The 17,894-nt window shown below is 38.1% G+C and overlaps 1 protein-coding gene and 1 long non-coding RNA gene across 2 annotated transcripts in view; one reads left to right on the top strand and one right to left on the bottom strand.

Moving 5' to 3' along the window:
* The window catches only part of LOC149935261 (protein-lysine N-trimethyltransferase SMYD5-like), a 286,480-nt gene that overhangs the window by 250,805 nt on the left and 17,781 nt on the right, over positions 1-17,894 (bottom strand). The window lies entirely within an intron of this gene.
* LOC149935270 (uncharacterized) lies at positions 6,775-7,193 on the top strand. Its single transcript, XR_016472384.1, has 3 exons — positions 6,775-6,817; positions 6,888-7,098; positions 7,177-7,193. It is a non-coding gene; the product is annotated as an uncharacterized LOC149935270 (long non-coding RNA).

Genomic DNA, 17,894 nt, shown 5'->3' on the forward strand with positions numbered 1-17,894 from the left:
ACAAATTATTACCCACTGATGGCTATTGTAAAATCTTTTACGTATTTTATCTATATGCCTACGCGTGCTTTGATTTTCAAGCTGCTTGCTAAAGCGCCTAACTTTTAAGAAATTTCTTAAAATATAACAAAATATAGTTTTAAGTAAATATGATTCTTTAAACAAAAAGTGTGGCGATTGAGATATTTCTTGGAAAAAGCATAAAATGCAGGGTGACCACTGAAAACCCCCATTTATAGGAATATAGGAAATTCAACAGTCGATTTATAGGAAAATAAAATATAAGAGTATTTTCTTTGATAATATAGGACCAAATAGGAAAATTTGCAGAAATGAAATTTAAATTTGTTTTAATATAAAAGGAACTTATTTTAATAATACTTTAAAAACATCCCAGACTCGCGCATAAAGGACTAGTTAGACACTTTCAATTACTAATTTTTAAACAAGTAAGTGAATTGAATTAACTAGGTACGAGGAAAATTCGAAAATATCGCGCGAAATACAAAATCTAATTTTAGGAAAATATAGGGAACAGTTAAATTATAGGGAAATATAGAAAACATAGTTAAATTATAGGAAAATAAAGAAAAGCATTGAAATATAGGATAATTCCAAAGTTGATATGGTAGAAATTTACGACCAAGGAAAATCAAGTATATTTACCTCGACATTTTTGCAGTTCTTCGGCAGTTGTGAAGTGAAGCTTGCAGATACGATGGGTTTATATATGTAGGGTTATGAGGGGGGAGTGACCCTGCAGGGACAGTAGACGTAAAAATAGATACTGGGTAATACCATGTTCGCACGGAGAAGCTAGGGTAACCTAGGGGGGTTAGGTCACCCTCCCAGGTGGCGATTGTTCGGACGAGGAATTTTTCTCTCCGTTTTCTTAGAATTTTGTAACTCCGGAAACCGTTCGCACGTTCTTTTTCTTCGTCTACATTGATTTCTACTTGATCAATACCATTGAGAAATAATTAGTTATTACCATTTTATTATAATTACAACGGGTAGGTCACTACTTGTTTGGATGCGTTATATAATCAAAGTAAACTAATTAAATCAAGATGATCGCGATTTAATCATTCAATCAAGTTCGAGATCTAATCAAAATAATCACGATTTAATCATTCAATCAATATCAAGATAATCACGATTCAATTATTCAATCAAGATCAAGATCATATGAAATCCACCAATTAAAAGACCACTGTGTGTACAATAAAAAGTAAATATATAATAAGTATATAATAAGTAAAATAATAAAATAAACTTTTTATTGTACACACAGCGGTCTTTTAATTTGTCGATTTCATATTATAAATGTACAAGCGCCAATAATTATTAATTTTTAATAATAATCCCTTAAGATCAAGATCTAATAAAAATAATCACGATTTAATCATTCAATTAGAGGTTCGTCTCCGGTTTTTTGGTCCGTCTTTTCGCCAAGCGTTCGGAGTAGTGATGTTCCAGGCGGTACATTTGTACGTTTTTAATACATTTTTGATTTTGAAGTACCAAAATACATTTTGAGATTTTTAATACGTTTTTAGTACATTTTGTAAATTTATGATACCAAAGTAAACGTTTAGAAACGTATTTAGTACATTTTGAAAATATATGAAACGAAAATACATTTTCATATTTTTGACATATATTTAGTACATTTTTTAATTTGGGGGATTGTTTTAAATTTAACCATCACAAATTTTCTGCTTATCTCCGAATTTCCATTGTTAACCCCCGCTCTCCCACCCTCCCCACCTGTTTAGATAGCGAAATTCCGCTCATAGCTCCGACTTACTGGAATACTGGTTTTCCAAGACAGTTAATATTTCGGACTTCTTCTTTTGACCGTTCATCAGTATCAATAGGGGGATAAAATATTGTTCCGTTATGTAACTAAATTTTGTTTTAACTTTACATTTAATTGTTAATTTTACGAGTTTTTTTTCTCATTTTGATTTACTCAAAAAAGCGAGGGCTATAATTCACATGTTGACTTGGCCCTCTTACTACAAAAATATGTAACAAATTTAAAATAAAATTATTTGATTTGATTTGAAAAACCCCTTTTGCAGACATAGAGCAGCTTTAAATGCAGGAAATGAAGTGAATAGTGAAATCTACTTGGCCGCTCTGAATCACTCGCGGGGTGTACTTACTACTTTTACGGTTTATTTTCGGGTTTTCACCACACAATAGAGGGGGTGGGTTTTAGAAAACTTTGGACAGAAGCATTTACCTTAGCTAATCGCCTTCTGAAAGCTTCTTTTTCAGATAGATCGCTTCAATTTAGGCGATTGCTATATATCAGTAATCATGATGAAAAATACGGAAATAGTTGGAGATCCTTCATTTCCCTTAATTTTTCTTATGCACACCAACAAAAAAGAAGAAGTCCATACGCAGCTGTGGAGGGATCACGTTGTAAAACGTCTGAAAATCGATCAGTGGGGTCATAATTCTCCAGTCATGACGGATAGAGAAAAAGGTTTGTACAACGGCGTTTCTAAGTCCTCCGTAATCTGTAAGAAAAATTTACGCTTTTGTCGGAACCATATTAGATCAGATTTTAAGGTATGGCTGCAAAAGAAAAACGCGGGGTCGTCACAGGTTCAAGCATACAGCGCTTTCCTAGACAAATTATTTGACTGCCAGAGTCCAGAGGAATTTGAAGAATTGTATTCTCAATTTTCTGATGAATGGGATTTAGGTGTTGCCGATTACTTCGATAAAAATCTAAAGGAAGATTTGAAGACCCGCGCGATAGCTTGCACAACGAAGGAATTTTCCGCCTTCGAGAACATAGTACCAACGAATAATATAGGGGAGCGTTTCAACAGAACCCTGAAAGATGAAACCGACAAAAAACCCTTGAATGCGGAGGAAATTGTAATGGTTTTTACGCTAGTTCAAAGCTATTTTTTGAATGAGTTCAATAGAGCTTTTAGAGGGACGGTGGGAAATTACTTGGTGAAGCCCCAATTTCGAACCGTTGCCAAAGAACTACAGTTGAACGAGATGAAGTTTGGTAAAATTGAAGACATTGTCAAAGGTGTTAGAGAGGGTAGAGTCTTTTTCGATCCCCACTCCGAAAACATTGAAGATAAAGTGACGGTGCAATCTAATCGCGCGGTCGCTGATATATGCCTTAAGAATAAAATGGTTTACTTTCAACATGAAGCGCAGGTTTACATCGTAGGCAACCCATTTGCGAAAGAAGAGTACCACGTCGTAAACGTGAGAAACAAGAAAAAACCTTGTTCTTGCAACACTGGCACGTGCTACCATTTGCTCGCTGTCAGATTGCTGATTGAACAAAAGGTACCGTCGGTTCAGCATTTCCGACTTACCAAAATAATGAAGTCTAGTAGAGGAAAGCGACCTAGCGGCAGAAAAGGGAAAACGCTTCAAACCAAGCGTCCCAAAATTCCCAAAGAGTTTATGGGAAAAAAATCCGATAGAAAGTTTACGTTCGCTGCTGCTCCATCTTCGAGAAGCCGCAATGCTTTAAAGAGAAAACGACCAACTTCAATTCCAAGCGCAAATAACGAAACGAAAAGACCTAAGGTAATCTCGATCCGAAGCAGTCCGGAAGTTTTACTTTTAAATACTACTTCCATATTGGAGGAGGAAGAAAATATTGATGATACTCAATCAGTTTCTGGAACGGAAACAGAAAGTTTACTCACGCAAGTGTTAATTGAAAAAGAAAATTTGACGCAGAAAGTAATTAAAGAAACTAGTAATTTCCAACCGCAAACCAATTTGGAAGAGGTTACTATTGTAGGTAAAGTAAAAGGGACCAGAGAAACCACTTTTAAGTGGAAGCCTTATCGTAAGTTGAAGAAAGGTACCATGGCTTCGACTTATTTTTCTTTCGATAATAATTTAGTTAAAAATATCGAAAACGATGAGTTTGACAGGTTCGTGGTAACCAGCACATTAAAACCTGGGGAATGGGTCGACTGCTCAATAATAGATGGTTGCGCCAAAGCACTTATCCATTACTTAAGAGCAGAGCACGTTCTTCATATCGACCTGCCTATGTTTGAAAACATATACCGCGCTGTTCACAACAACATTCTTCCAAATGCTCCTAGTCGTGAAGAATTGATTAGTAAAGTATCGAAATTTCTCCAAATGGAGGTCGCCCTAAACAAAGACGTCATTTCGGTATTAATACCACTGCGACCATTCGAAGGCTATCATTGGCTTTTGGGATTGATTCATTTTTCTTCCAAGAGTATCTTAATATTAGACGCATTACATGTAGTGAAATTGGCATTCGATGTGGCGAAACGACCCTACGATTTAGAAGGATGGAAATTTCAAATTAGTACTGACTGTCCCGAACAAGAGAACGGGTTCGACTGCGGGCCCTATGTTGTATACTACCTTTATGGAGTATTAAAGGGCGCGCGAACATCTATTCCAGACGAAGACATTAGGAGAAAGTGGTGCCTATTTGTTTATTCTCACAAACCGGAGGAATTAAAGGTAAATTCCCGGCACCCTGCAATGTCGCTGATTTCTTTAAGTTTATCGACCAATTAAAATTCGTCCAAGTTCAAAAAACTACAACAGAAGACATAACGAGTGCTTGGCTGGAAAATTATGACGTACAAAATCTCACAATTTGCTCGTATGGTGAAAAATGTGATGGAGGAGAAACTCAAATAAAATGCGTTTGGTGCCACCAATGGGTGCACACTAGCTGCGAGGGGGAAAAGGTCCAAAAGTTAAAAAGTTATTACAAATGTAATAATTGTCAGATTTCGAGCGCAAAAACTTCCTTCAATTCAGTCAAAGAAATCAACAAAAATCGTAAATTAAATGAAACCACCGAAAAACTAGACCTAGGTTTGAAACAACCTAATCTAGATATTACCGACGAAAAACAAGACCAAGGTCTGAAACAACCAATTATAGAACTATACTGCACGAGCGAGAAGAGGAAAAAAATTGTTTCGCAAATAATGGAAGTTATTGGGTTAAATTTAAATCAAGTATTTCAGGTGTTTTTGGAAAAAATGAATAAAAATCTAGACGAAAAGATCGACTTTTCGGACTTTGAAATAATTTCATTATTAGAATCAGACATTAGGAATGCTTTTAGAAAACTGGGAAAGAAATATTTGCCACAGGAATTGATAGATCTCTTAGAACGTCCTAATCATGTAGATTTCATGTGGGCCCAAGAACAATTCAACCGTTGGTTAACAACTGGAGAATTCTGTCCCTTGGTGCCTAACCCAACAGGAAATGAAATATGTCATTACAGAAACGTGCAAACTGATGATGAAAGATCGAGCCGTATTAATCGCTATAAATTTGAGAAGGAAATATTATTAGATAAGAAACGACTAAAATTACAACTTGATTGAACAAGAACAGAGGTGGAATCCTAACTTATCACGCAAAGAAGCTTACGAAATATTAGAGCTTCCAGAAAGTTATAAACAATACGTGTTATTCCATAATGTTATTATTGAAAATGATCCTAAAACATAGAAATCAATGAACTTGGGTATTAGCCTAGCTGATTATTATTAATTAGCCTCTCGAAGGCGGTGAACCAATTAGCCTCTCGAAGGCGGTGAATCAATTAGCCTCTCAAAGGCGGTGAATCAATTAGCCTCTCAAAGGCGGTGAATCAATTAGCCTCTCGAAGGCGGTGAATCAATTAGCCTCTCGAAGGCGGTGAATCAATTAGCCTCTCGAAGGTGGTGAATCAATTAGCCTCTCGAAGGCGGTGAATCAATTAGCCTCTCGAAGGCGGTGAATCAATTAGCCTCTCGAAGGCGGTGAACCAATTAGCCTCTCGAAGGCGGTGAATCAATTAGCCTCTCGAAGGCGGTGTACAAAAATATGCCTTATGATTTAGAAAATACCAAAATGAAAGAAAATGTACAAAAACATTTAGGGTGGTAATACTAAATGTATAATGCCGATTGGTGAAAGCGCATAATCAAACCAGTAGTCGAAGGCTGAACGCCGAAGAGTGTAGGATGAGAACTACGGCTTCTAACGACTACCTGAATAAGGCAAACTGGTTACCTTTCTCATATCAGATATATTCCCGATAAACTACCTGATTTATCTGGAAACCTGCCCCCTTTTGTTATCTGACCTACGGCTATCTGTTTTGATTATCTGGTTTCGGTAACTGACGTGGCCACGGATATAGAAAGTCTTTATACTGACAAAATTCAAACACCTAATTAAATGCTACAATTAAAAAGTGATAAACACGATGGATACTTCATGGTTTAAAACATTTTTATTATGTAAAAATTTTAAAAACGCTAGCTTTCGGGTCGAAACCCCTCTTCGGGCGTCAGGTTTACAATTAATATTAATTAATATTAAATATTTATGATTACCTAATCAAATGTTTTTTATCCTTTTAAATATGTGAGTACGATAAGAAAAATTGGCTCTGTTCAACCAAGTCAATATAAAACTACACTAAAATAGGATATCTTCAGTTATCGCGGTTAAAGATATAATTTAAAAATTAGATAATCCGTAAAAGCCAAAGGTATCGGAGTAAAAATAACCAAGTTTATCTCTGAAAGCGACAAATAACAGATGACAGTTAGAAGCCCTAATGAGATCTCTCTACCAGGTAAATATTCCGAGTCTAATCGGGAGGCCATAATTTTAGTGATAATCTTATTATATCAATTATATTTATTCTATTGCAGATTTAAATTTACTTATTCTAATTGCTTATTTGATGAACGCAAAGAGATCAGTTCCACTATTCAAGATTGATCAACATTGTGAAGCCAAAAGCTAACAAGTAGGTAGTATTAGCAAAGCGTACTTAAATACCGGAAATAACCTCTCTCCAATCTAATTACAATTACCAGTTTGCCAACAGCGACCCGAAGGGCCGTAAGGGATATCAGTAGCTGAATTATCACCATCTTCCTCTTCCACAGTCTCACAGACACTGAAAAACTATCCCAGGTGAACCCACTCCGAAGAACTTGGTCACCCCATCACACTGTCCATAAGTAAAATGTAAAATGAAAGTTTACATTTGAGAGTTGTTAGGAGAGTGTTAGGACTTTCAACCAGGTATTTTATAAGAAGTCTAATAGGCATGCCATAATTTTAGATTATTTATATTATTTATATTTATTATTTTAATATTAGATTATTTCATTTCACTTATAATAACTTATACTAACATTTTATCCAGCGAAGACTGCATTAGTGAAATGACCCCAAAATTGACAAAGGTAGGTTTCATTTAATAGAAATTTAATATAAAATGAAATGAAAAAAAAATATTATTATAGACGTGGAAATCATGCCAATTCATTTATAAACTAGAACTTCACAGTTAAGAGCTCGATCCTGTATGGTTTATTGAATATTTTTGTAAGACGTTTATATTATAGCATATGTAATATCGCATATGTAATGATGTTACATGATTATAATTATACTGTATTGAAAAATGTCGTTAATTAAAAGTGTCATTACTATCATTTCAGTTTCTGGGTATTTAAAATTAAAAATATTGTGCCTTTCACCCCAAAGATGAAAACATTCATTGGAATACATGAACCCGAAAGTTCTGGAAAATTACCCATTGGATTGACGAAAAATAAAAATTATCGACTTTTCCAGATTCATCATCGTTTTGATGACAAAAGCTTACAAGTAGTTAGTATTAACGAAATGGACTTCTGGAAATAAACCTACCTCTAATATTATTTCAATTACCAGTTTGCCACCAGAAATCAGATCAGTCCGATTTACATCAATGAAAGGAGATAAAGGAGATCACAGATCAATATCTGAAATTATCATTATCCGCAAAGATATTTAAAAAAAAATTGCTCCCTTTATACAATAAAAGAAAATCATATTCAGATAATGTTACTGGTAAAATTTGAAAATAAAAAATAATTAAATTAAACTAATGTAGTTGTTAATTATGTAGGCCGACCTTAGTTACGGAATAAGACGCCCGAATAATAGGGTTATGCAGGGAAAGCGCGACATAGGCGGAGCTCTGCCATATTGCGTAACGAGCTCTGCCAAATCAAAATTAGGGCTAGAAATTAAATTAAAGTATGAAATCCCGTGAATAACATTATTAAATATGTAGGCCGACATTAGTTACGAAATAAGACGCCCGAATAATAGGGTTATGCAGGGAAAGCGCGACATAGGCGGAGCTCCGCCATATTCGAAACCGAGCTCTGCCAAATTAAAAACCAAGCTAGAAACGAAATTAAAGTATGAAATCCCGTGAATAACATTATTAAATATGTAGGCCGACATTAGTTACGAAATAAGACGCCCGAATAATAGGGTTATGCAGGGAAAGCGCGACTTAGGCGGAGCTCTGCCATATTGCGTAACAAGCTCTGCCAAATCAAAATCAGAGCTAGAAACGAAATTAAAGTATGAAATCCCGTGAATAACATTATTAAATATGTAGGCCGACATTAGTTACGAAATAAGACGCCCGAATAATAGGGTTATGCAGGGAAAGCGCGACATAGGCGGAGCTCTGCCATATTCAAAACCGAGCTCTGCCAAATTAAAAACAAAGCTAGAAACGAAATTAAAGTATGAAATCCCGTGAATAACATTATTAAATATGTAGGCCGACATTAGTTACGAAATAAGACGCCCGAATAATAGGGTTATGCAGGGAAAGCGCGACTTAGGCGGAGCTCTGCCATATTGCGTAACGAGCTCTGCCAAATCAAAATCAGAGCTAGAAACGAAATTAAAGTATGAAATCCCGTGAATAACATTATTAAATATGTAGGCCGACCTTAGTTACGGAATAAGACGCCCGAATAATAGGGTTATCCAGGGAAAGCGCGATATAGGCGGAGCTCTGCCATATTCGAAACCAAGCTCTGCCAAATTAAAAACCAAGCTAGAAACGAAATTAAAGTATGAAATCCCGTGAATAACATTATTAAATATGTAGGCCGACATTAGTTACGAAATAAGACGCCCGAATAATAGGGTTATGCAGGGAAAGCGCGACATAGGCGGAGCTCTGCCATATTCGAAACCGAGCTCTGCCAAATTAAAAACAAAGCTAGAAACGAAATTAAAGTATGAAATCCCGTGAATAACATTATTAAATATGTAGGCCGACATTAGTTACGAAATAAGACGCCCGCATAATAGGGTTATGCAGGGAAAGCGCGACTTAGGCGGAGCTTTGCCATATTGCGTAACGAGCTCTGCCAAATCAAAATCAGAGCTAGAAACGAAATTAAAGTATGAAATCCCGTGAATAACATTATTAAATATGTAGGCCGACCTTAGTTACGGAATAAGACGCCCGAATAATAGGGTTATGCAGGGAAAGCGCGACATAGGCGGAGCTCTGCCATATTCGAAACCGAGCTCTGCCAAATTAAAAACAAAGCTAGAAACGAAATTAAAGTATGAAATCCCGTGAATAACATTATTAAATATGTAGGCCGACATTAGTTACGAAATAAGACGCCCGAATAATAGGGTTATGCAGGGAAAGCGCGACATAGGCGGAGCTCTGCCATATTCGAAACCGAGCTCTGCCAAATTAAAAACCAAGCTAGAAACGAAATTAAAGTATGAAATCCCGTGAATAACATTATTAAATATGTAGGCCGACCTTAGTTACGGAATAAGACGCCCGAATAATAGGGTTATGCAGGGAAAGCACGACATAGGCGGAGCTCTGCCATATTGCGTAACGAGCTCTGCCAAATCAAAATTAGGGCTAGAAATTAAATTAAAGTATGAAATCCCGTGAATAACATTATTAAATATGTAGGCCGACATTAGTTACGAAATAAGACGCCCGAATAATAGGGTTATGCAGGGAAAGCGCGACTTAGGCGGAGCTCTGCCATATTGCGTAACGAGCTCTGCCAAATCAAAATCAGAGCTAGAAACGAAATTAAAGTATGAAATCCCGTGAATAACATTATTAAATATGTAGGCCGACCTTAGTTACGGAATAAGACGCCCGAATAATAGGGTTATCCAGGGAAAGCGCGATATAGGCGGAGCTCTGCCATATTCGAAACCAAGCTCTGCCAAATTAAAAACCAATCTAGAAACGAAATTAAAGTATGAAATCCCGTGAATAACATTATTAAATATGTAGGCCGACATTAGTTACGAAATAAGACGCCCGAATAATAGGGTTATGCAGGGAAAGCGCGACATAGGCGGAGCTCTGCCATATTCGAAACCGAGCTCTGCCAAATTAAAAACAAAGCTAGAAACGAAATTAAAGTATGAAATCCCGTGAATAACATTATTAAATATGTAGGCCGACATTAGTTACGAAATAAGACGCCCGCATAATAGGGTTATGCAGGGAAAGCGCGACTTAGGCGGAGCTTTGCCATATTGCGTAACGAGCTCTGCCAAATCAAAATCAGAGCTAGAAACGAAATTAAAGTATGAAATCCCGTGAATAACATTATTAAATATGTAGGCCGACCTTAGTTACGGAATAAGACGCCCGAATAATAGGGTTATGCAGGGAAAGCGCGACATAGGCGGAGCTCTGCCATATTCGAAACCGAGCTCTGCCAAATTAAAAACAAAGCTAGAAACGAAATTAAAGTATGAAATCCCGTGAATAACATTATTAAATATGTAGGCCGACCTTAGTTACGGAATAAGACGCCCGAATAATAGGGTTATGCAGGGAAAGCGCGACATAGGCGGAGCTCTGCCATATTGCGTAACGAGCTCTGCCAAATCAAAATTAGGGCTAGAAATTAAATTAAAGTATGAAATCCCGTGAATAACATTATTAAATATGTAGGCCGACATTAGTTACGAAATAAGACGCCCGAATAATAGGGTTATGCAGGGAAAGCGCGACATAGGCGGAGCTCTGCCATATTCGAAACCAAGCTCTGCCAAATTAAAAACCAATCTAGAAACGAAATTAAAGTATGAAATCCCGTGAATAACATTATTAAATATGTAGGCCGACATTAGTTACGAAATAAGACGCCCGAATAATAGGGTTATGCAGGGAAAGCGCGACATAGGCGGAGCTCTGCCATATTCGAAACCGAGCTCTGCCAAATTAAAAACAAAGCTAGAAACGAAATTAAAGTATGAAATCCCGTGAATAACATTATTAAATATGTAGGCCGACATTAGTTACGAAATAAGACGCCCGCATAATAGGGTTATGCAGGGAAAGCGCGACTTAGGCGGAGCTTTGCCATATTGCGTAACGAGCTCTGCCAAATCAAAATCAGAGCTAGAAACGAAATTAAAGTATGAAATCCCGTGAATAACATTATTAAATATGTAGGCCGACCTTAGTTACGGAATAAGACGCCCGAATAATAGGGTTATGCAGGGAAAGCGCGACATAGGCGGAGCTCTGCCATATTCGAAACCGAGCTCTGCCAAATTAAAAACAAAGCTAGAAACGAAATTAAAGTATGAAATCCCGTGAATAACATTATTAAATATGTAGGCCGACCTTAGTTACGGAATAAGACGCCCGAATAATAGGGTTATGCAGGGAAAGCGCGACATAGGCGGAGCTCTGCCATATTGCGTAACGAGCTCTGCCAAATCAAAATTAGGGCTAGAAATTAAATTAAAGTATGAAATCCCGTGAATAACATTATTAAATATGTAGGCCGACATTAGTTACGAAATAAGACGCCCGAATAATAGGGTTATGCAGGGAAAGCGCGACATAGGCGGAGCTCTGCCATATTCGAAACCAAGCTCTGCCAAATTAAAAACCAATCTAGAAACGAAATTAAAGTATGAAATCCCGTGAATAACATTATTAAATATGTAGGCCGACATTAGTTACGAAATAAGACGCCCGAATAATAGGGTTATGCAGGGAAAGCGCGACATAGGCGGAGCTCTGCCATATAATAATAATAATAATAATAATCAGCTAGGCTAATACCCAAGGCACCACCTTAGGCCTAAGTCATCAAGCGACTTTTGAAGCCTTTAATTCAGGTGGCCGGGTTACAATGCGTAGGAGGGTGGTGGCAAGCCCTGCATGCCACACGATCGAGCCAACAGCTCCCTACACTAACTATTACCGTTAACCTTGACAAGTTTTTATGGAAACAAAGCTAGAAACGAAATTAAAGTATGAAATCCCGTGAATAACATTATTAAATATGTAGGCCGACATTAGTTACGAAATAAGACGCCCGCATAATAGGGTTATGCAGGGAAAGCGCGACTTAGGCGGAGCTTTGCCATATTGCGTAACGAGCTCTGCCAAATCAAAATCAGAGCTAGAAACGAAATTAAAGTATGAAATCCCGTGAATAACATTATTAAATATGTAGGCCGACCTTAGTTACGGAATAAGACGCCCGAATAATAGGGTTATGCAGGGAAAGCGCGACATAGGCGGAGCTCTGCCATATTCGAAACCGAGCTCTGCCAAATTAAAAACAAAGCTAGAAACGAAATTAAAGTATGAAATCCCGTGAATAACATTATTAAATATGTAGGCCGACCTTAGTTACGGAATAAGACGCCCGAATAATAGGGTTATCCAGGGAAAGCGCGATATAGGCGGAGCTCTGCCATATTCGAAACCAAGCTCTGCCAAATTAAAAACCAATCTAGAAACGAAATTAAAGTATGAAATCCCGTGAATAACATTATTAAATATGTAGGCCGACATTAGTTACGAAATAAGACGCCCGAATAATAGGGTTATGCAGGGAAAGCGCGACATAGGCGGAGCTCTGCCATATTCGAAACCGAGCTCTGCCAAATTAAAAACAAAGCTAGAAACGAAATTAAAGTATGAAATCCCGTGAATAACATTATTAAATATGTAGGCCGACATTAGTTACGAAATAAGACGCCCGCATAATAGGGTTATGCAGGGAAAGCGCGACTTAGGCGGAGCTTTGCCATATTGCGTAACGAGCTCTGCCAAATCAAAATCAGAGCTAGAAACGAAATTAAAGTATGAAATCCCGTGAATAACATTATTAAATATGTAGGCCGACCTTAGTTACGGAATAAGACGCCCGAATAATAGGGTTATGCAGGGAAAGCGCGACATAGGCGGAGCTCTGCCATATTCGAAACCGAGCTCTGCCAAATTAAAAACAAAGCTAGAAACGAAATTAAAGTATGAAATCCCGTGAATAACATTATTAAATATGTAGGCCGACCTTAGTTACGGAATAAGACGCCCGAATAATAGGGTTATGCAGGGAAAGCGCGACATAGGCGGAGCTCTGCCATATTGCGTAACGAGCTCTGCCAAATCAAAATTAGGGCTAGAAATTAAATTAAAGTATGAAATCCCGTGAATAACATTATTAAATATGTAGGCCGACATTAGTTACGAAATAAGACGCCCGAATAATAGGGTTATGCAGGGAAAGCGCGACATAGGCGGAGCTCTGCCATATTCGAAACCAAGCTCTGCCAAATTAAAAACCAATCTAGAAACGAAATTAAAGTATGAAATCCCGTGAATAACATTATTAAATATGTAGGCCGACATTAGTTACGAAATAAGACGCCCGAATAATAGGGTTATGCAGGGAAAGCGCGACATAGGCGGAGCTCTGCCATATTCGAAACCGAGCTCTGCCAAATTAAAAACAAAGCTAGAAACGAAATTAAAGTATGAAATCCCGTGAATAACATTATTAAATATGTAGGCCGACATTAGTTACGAAATAAGACGCCCGCATAATAGGGTTATGCAGGGAAAGCGCGACTTAGGCGGAGCTTTGCCATATTGCGTAACGAGCTCTGCCAAATCAAAATCAGAGCTAGAAACGAAATTAAAGTATGAAATCCCGTGAATAACATTATTAAATATGTAGGCCGACCTTAGTTACGGAATAAGACGCCCGAATAATAGGGTTATGCAGGGAAAGCGCGACATAGGCGGAGCTCTGCCATATTCGAAACCGAGCTCTGCCAAATTAAAAACAAAGCTAGAAACGAAATTAAAGTATGAAATCCCGTGAATAACATTATTAAATATGTAGGCCGACCTTAGTTACGGAATAAGACGCCCGAATAATAGGGTTATGCAGGGAAAGCGCGACATAGGCGGAGCTCTGCCATATTGCGTAACGAGCTCTGCCAAATCAAAATTAGGGCTAGAAATTAAATTAAAGTATGAAATCCCGTGAATAACATTATTAAATATGTAGGCCGACATTAGTTACGAAATAAGACGCCCGAATAATAGGGTTATGCAGGGAAAGCGCGACATAGGCGGAGCTCTGCCATATTCGAAACCAAGCTCTGCCAAATTAAAAACCAATCTAGAAACGAAATTAAAGTATGAAATCCCGTGAATAACATTATTAAATATGTAGGCCGACATTAGTTACGAAATAAGACGCCCGAATAATAGGGTTATGCAGGGAAAGCGCGACATAGGCGGAGCTCTGCCATATTCGAAACCGAGCTCTGCCAAATTAAAAACAAAGCTAGAAACGAAATTAAAGTATGAAATCCCGTGAATAACATTATTAAATATGTAGGCCGACATTAGTTACGAAATAAGACGCCCGCATAATAGGGTTATGCAGGGAAAGCGCGACTTAGGCGGAGCTTTGCCATATTGCGTAACGAGCTCTGCCAAATCAAAATCAGAGCTAGAAACGAAATTAAAGTATGAAATCCCGTGAATAACATTATTAAATATGTAGGCCGACCTTAGTTACGGAATAAGACGCCCGAATAATAGGGTTATGCAGGGAAAGCGCGACATAGGCGGAGCTCTGCCATATTCGAAACCGAGCTCTGCCAAATTAAAAACAAAGCTAGAAACGAAATTAAAGTATGAAATCCCGTGAATAACATTATTAAATATGTAGGCCGACCTTAGTTACGGAATAAGACGCCCGAATAATAGGGTTATCCAGGGAAAGCGCGATATAGGCGGAGCTCTGCCATATTCGAAACCAAGCTCTGCCAAATTAAAAACCAATCTAGAAACGAAATTAAAGTATGAAATCCCGTGAATAACATTATTAAATATGTAGGCCGACATTAGTTACGAAATAAGACGCCCGAATAATAGGGTTATGCAGGGAAAGCGCGACATAGGCGGAGCTCTGCCATATTCGAAACCGAGCTCTGCCAAATTAAAAACAAAGCTAGAAACGAAATTAAAGTATGAAATCCCGTGAATAACATTATTAAATATGTAGGCCGACATTAGTTACGAAATAAGACGCCCGCATAATAGGGTTATGCAGGGAAAGCGCGACTTAGGCGGAGCTTTGCCATATTGCGTAACGAGCTCTGCCAAATCAAAATCAGAGCTAGAAACGAAATTAAAGTATGAAATCCCGTGAATAACATTATTAAATATGTAGGCCGACCTTAGTTACGGAATAAGACGCCCGAATAATAGGGTTATGCAGGGAAAGCGCGACATAGGCGGAGCTCTGCCATATTCGAAACCGAGCTCTGCCAAATTAAAAACAAAGCTAGAAACGAAATTAAAGTATGAAATCCCGTGAATAACATTATTAAATATGTAGGCCGACCTTAGTTACGGAATAAGACGCCCGAATAATAGGGTTATGCAGGGAAAGCGCGACATAGGCGGAGCTCTGCCATATTGCGTAACGAGCTCTGCCAAATCAAAATTAGGGCTAGAAATTAAATTAAAGTATGAAATCCCGTGAATAACATTATTAAATATGTAGGCCGACATTAGTTACGAAATAAGACGCCCGAATAATAGGGTTATGCAGGGAAAGCGCGACATAGGCGGAGCTCTGCCATATTCGAAACCAAGCTCTGCCAAATTAAAAACCAATCTAGAAACGAAATTAAAGTATGAAATCCCGTGAATAACATTATTAAATATGTAGGCCGACATTAGTTACGAAATAAGACGCCCGAATAATAGGGTTATGCAGGGAAAGCGCGACATAGGCGGAGCTCTGCCATATTCGAAACCGAGCTCTGCCAAATTAAAAACAAAGCTAGAAACGAAATTAAAGTATGAAATCCCGTGAATAACATTATTAAATATGTAGGCCGACATTAGTTACGAAATAAGACGCCCGCATAATAGGGTTATGCAGGGAAAGCGCGACTTAGGCGGAGCTTTGCCATATTGCGTAACGAGCTCTGCCAAATCAAAATCAGAGCTAGAAACGAAATTAAAGTATGAAATCCCGTGAATAACATTATTAAATATGTAGGCCGACCTTAGTTACGGAATAAGACGCCCGAATAATAGGGTTATGCAGGGAAAGCGCGACATAGGCGGAGCTCTGCCATATTCGAAACCGAGCTCTGCCAAATTAAAAACAAAGCTAGAAACGAAATTAAAGTATGAAATCCCGTGAATAACATTATTAAATATGTAGGCCGACCTTAGTTACGGAATAAGACGCCCGAATAATAGGGTTATGCAGGGAAAGCGCGACATAGGCGGAGCTCTGCCATATTGCGTAACGAGCTCTGCCAAATCAAAATTAGGGCTAGAAATTAAATTAAAGTATGAAATCCCGTGAATAACATTATTAAATATGTAGGCCGACATTAGTTACGAAATAAGACGCCCGAATAATAGGGTTATGCAGGGAAAGCGCGACATAGGCGGAGCTCTGCCATATTCGAAACCGAGTTCTGCCAAATTAAAAACAAAGCTAGAAACGAAATTAAAGTATGAAATCCCGTGAATAACATTATTAAATATGTAGGCCGACATTAGTTACGAAATAAGACGCCCGAATAATAGGGTTATGCAGGGAAAGCGCGACTTAGGCGGAGCTCTGCCATATTGCGTAACGAGCTCTGCCAAATCAAAATCAGAGCTAGAAACGAAATTAAAGTATGAAATCCCGTGAATAACATTATTAAATATGTAGGCCGACCTTAGTTACGGAATAAGACGCCCGAATAATAGGGTTATCCAGGGAAAGCGCGATATAGGCGGAGCTCTGCCATATTCGAAACACAGCTCTGCCAAATTAAAAACCAAGCTAGAAACGAAATTAAAGTATGAAATCCCGTGAATAACATTATTAAATATGTAGGCCGACCTTAGTTACGGAATAAGACGCCCGAATAATAGGGTTATGCAGGGAAAGCGCGACATAGGCGGAGCTCTGCCATATTCGAAACCGAGTTCTGCCAAATTAAAAACAAAGCTAGAAACGAAATTAAAGTATGAAATCCCGTGAATAACATTATTAAATATGTAGGCCGACCTTAGTTACGAAATAAGACGCCCGAATAATAGGGTTATCCAGGGAAAGCGCGACTTAGGCGGAGCTCTGCCATATTGCGTAACGAGCTCTGCCATATTGCGTAACGAGCTCTGCCAAATCAAAATCAGAGCTAGAAACAAAATTAAAGTATGAAATCCCGTGAATAACATTATTAAATATGTAGGCCGACATTAGTTACGGAATAAGACGCCCGAATAATAGGGTTATGCAGGGAAAGCGCGACATAGGCGGAGCTCTGCCATATTGCGTAACGAGCTCTGCCAAATCAAAATTAGGGCTAGAAATTAAATTAAAGTATGAAATCCCGTGAATAACATTATTAAATATGTAGGCCGACATTAGTTACGAAATAAGACGCCCGAATAATAGGGTTATGCAGGGAAAGCGCGACATAGGCGGAGCTCTGCCATATTCGAAACCGAGCTCTGCCAAATTAAAAACAAAGCTAGAAACGAAATTAAAGTATGAAATCCCGTGAATAACATTATTAAATATGTAGGCCGACATTAGTTACGAAATAAGACGCCCGAATAATAGGGTTATGCAGGGAAAGCGCGACTTAGGCGGAGCTCTGCCATATTGCGTAACGAGCTCTGCCAAATCAAAATCAGAGCTAGAAACGAAATTAAAGTATGAAATCCCGTG

This window comes from Leiobunum rupestre, chromosome 7 (assembly GCF_980474605.1).
Source record: "Leiobunum rupestre chromosome 7, qqLeiRupe1.1.hap1, whole genome shotgun sequence".
Taxonomy (NCBI): Eukaryota; Metazoa; Arthropoda; class Arachnida; order Opiliones; family Sclerosomatidae; genus Leiobunum; species Leiobunum rupestre.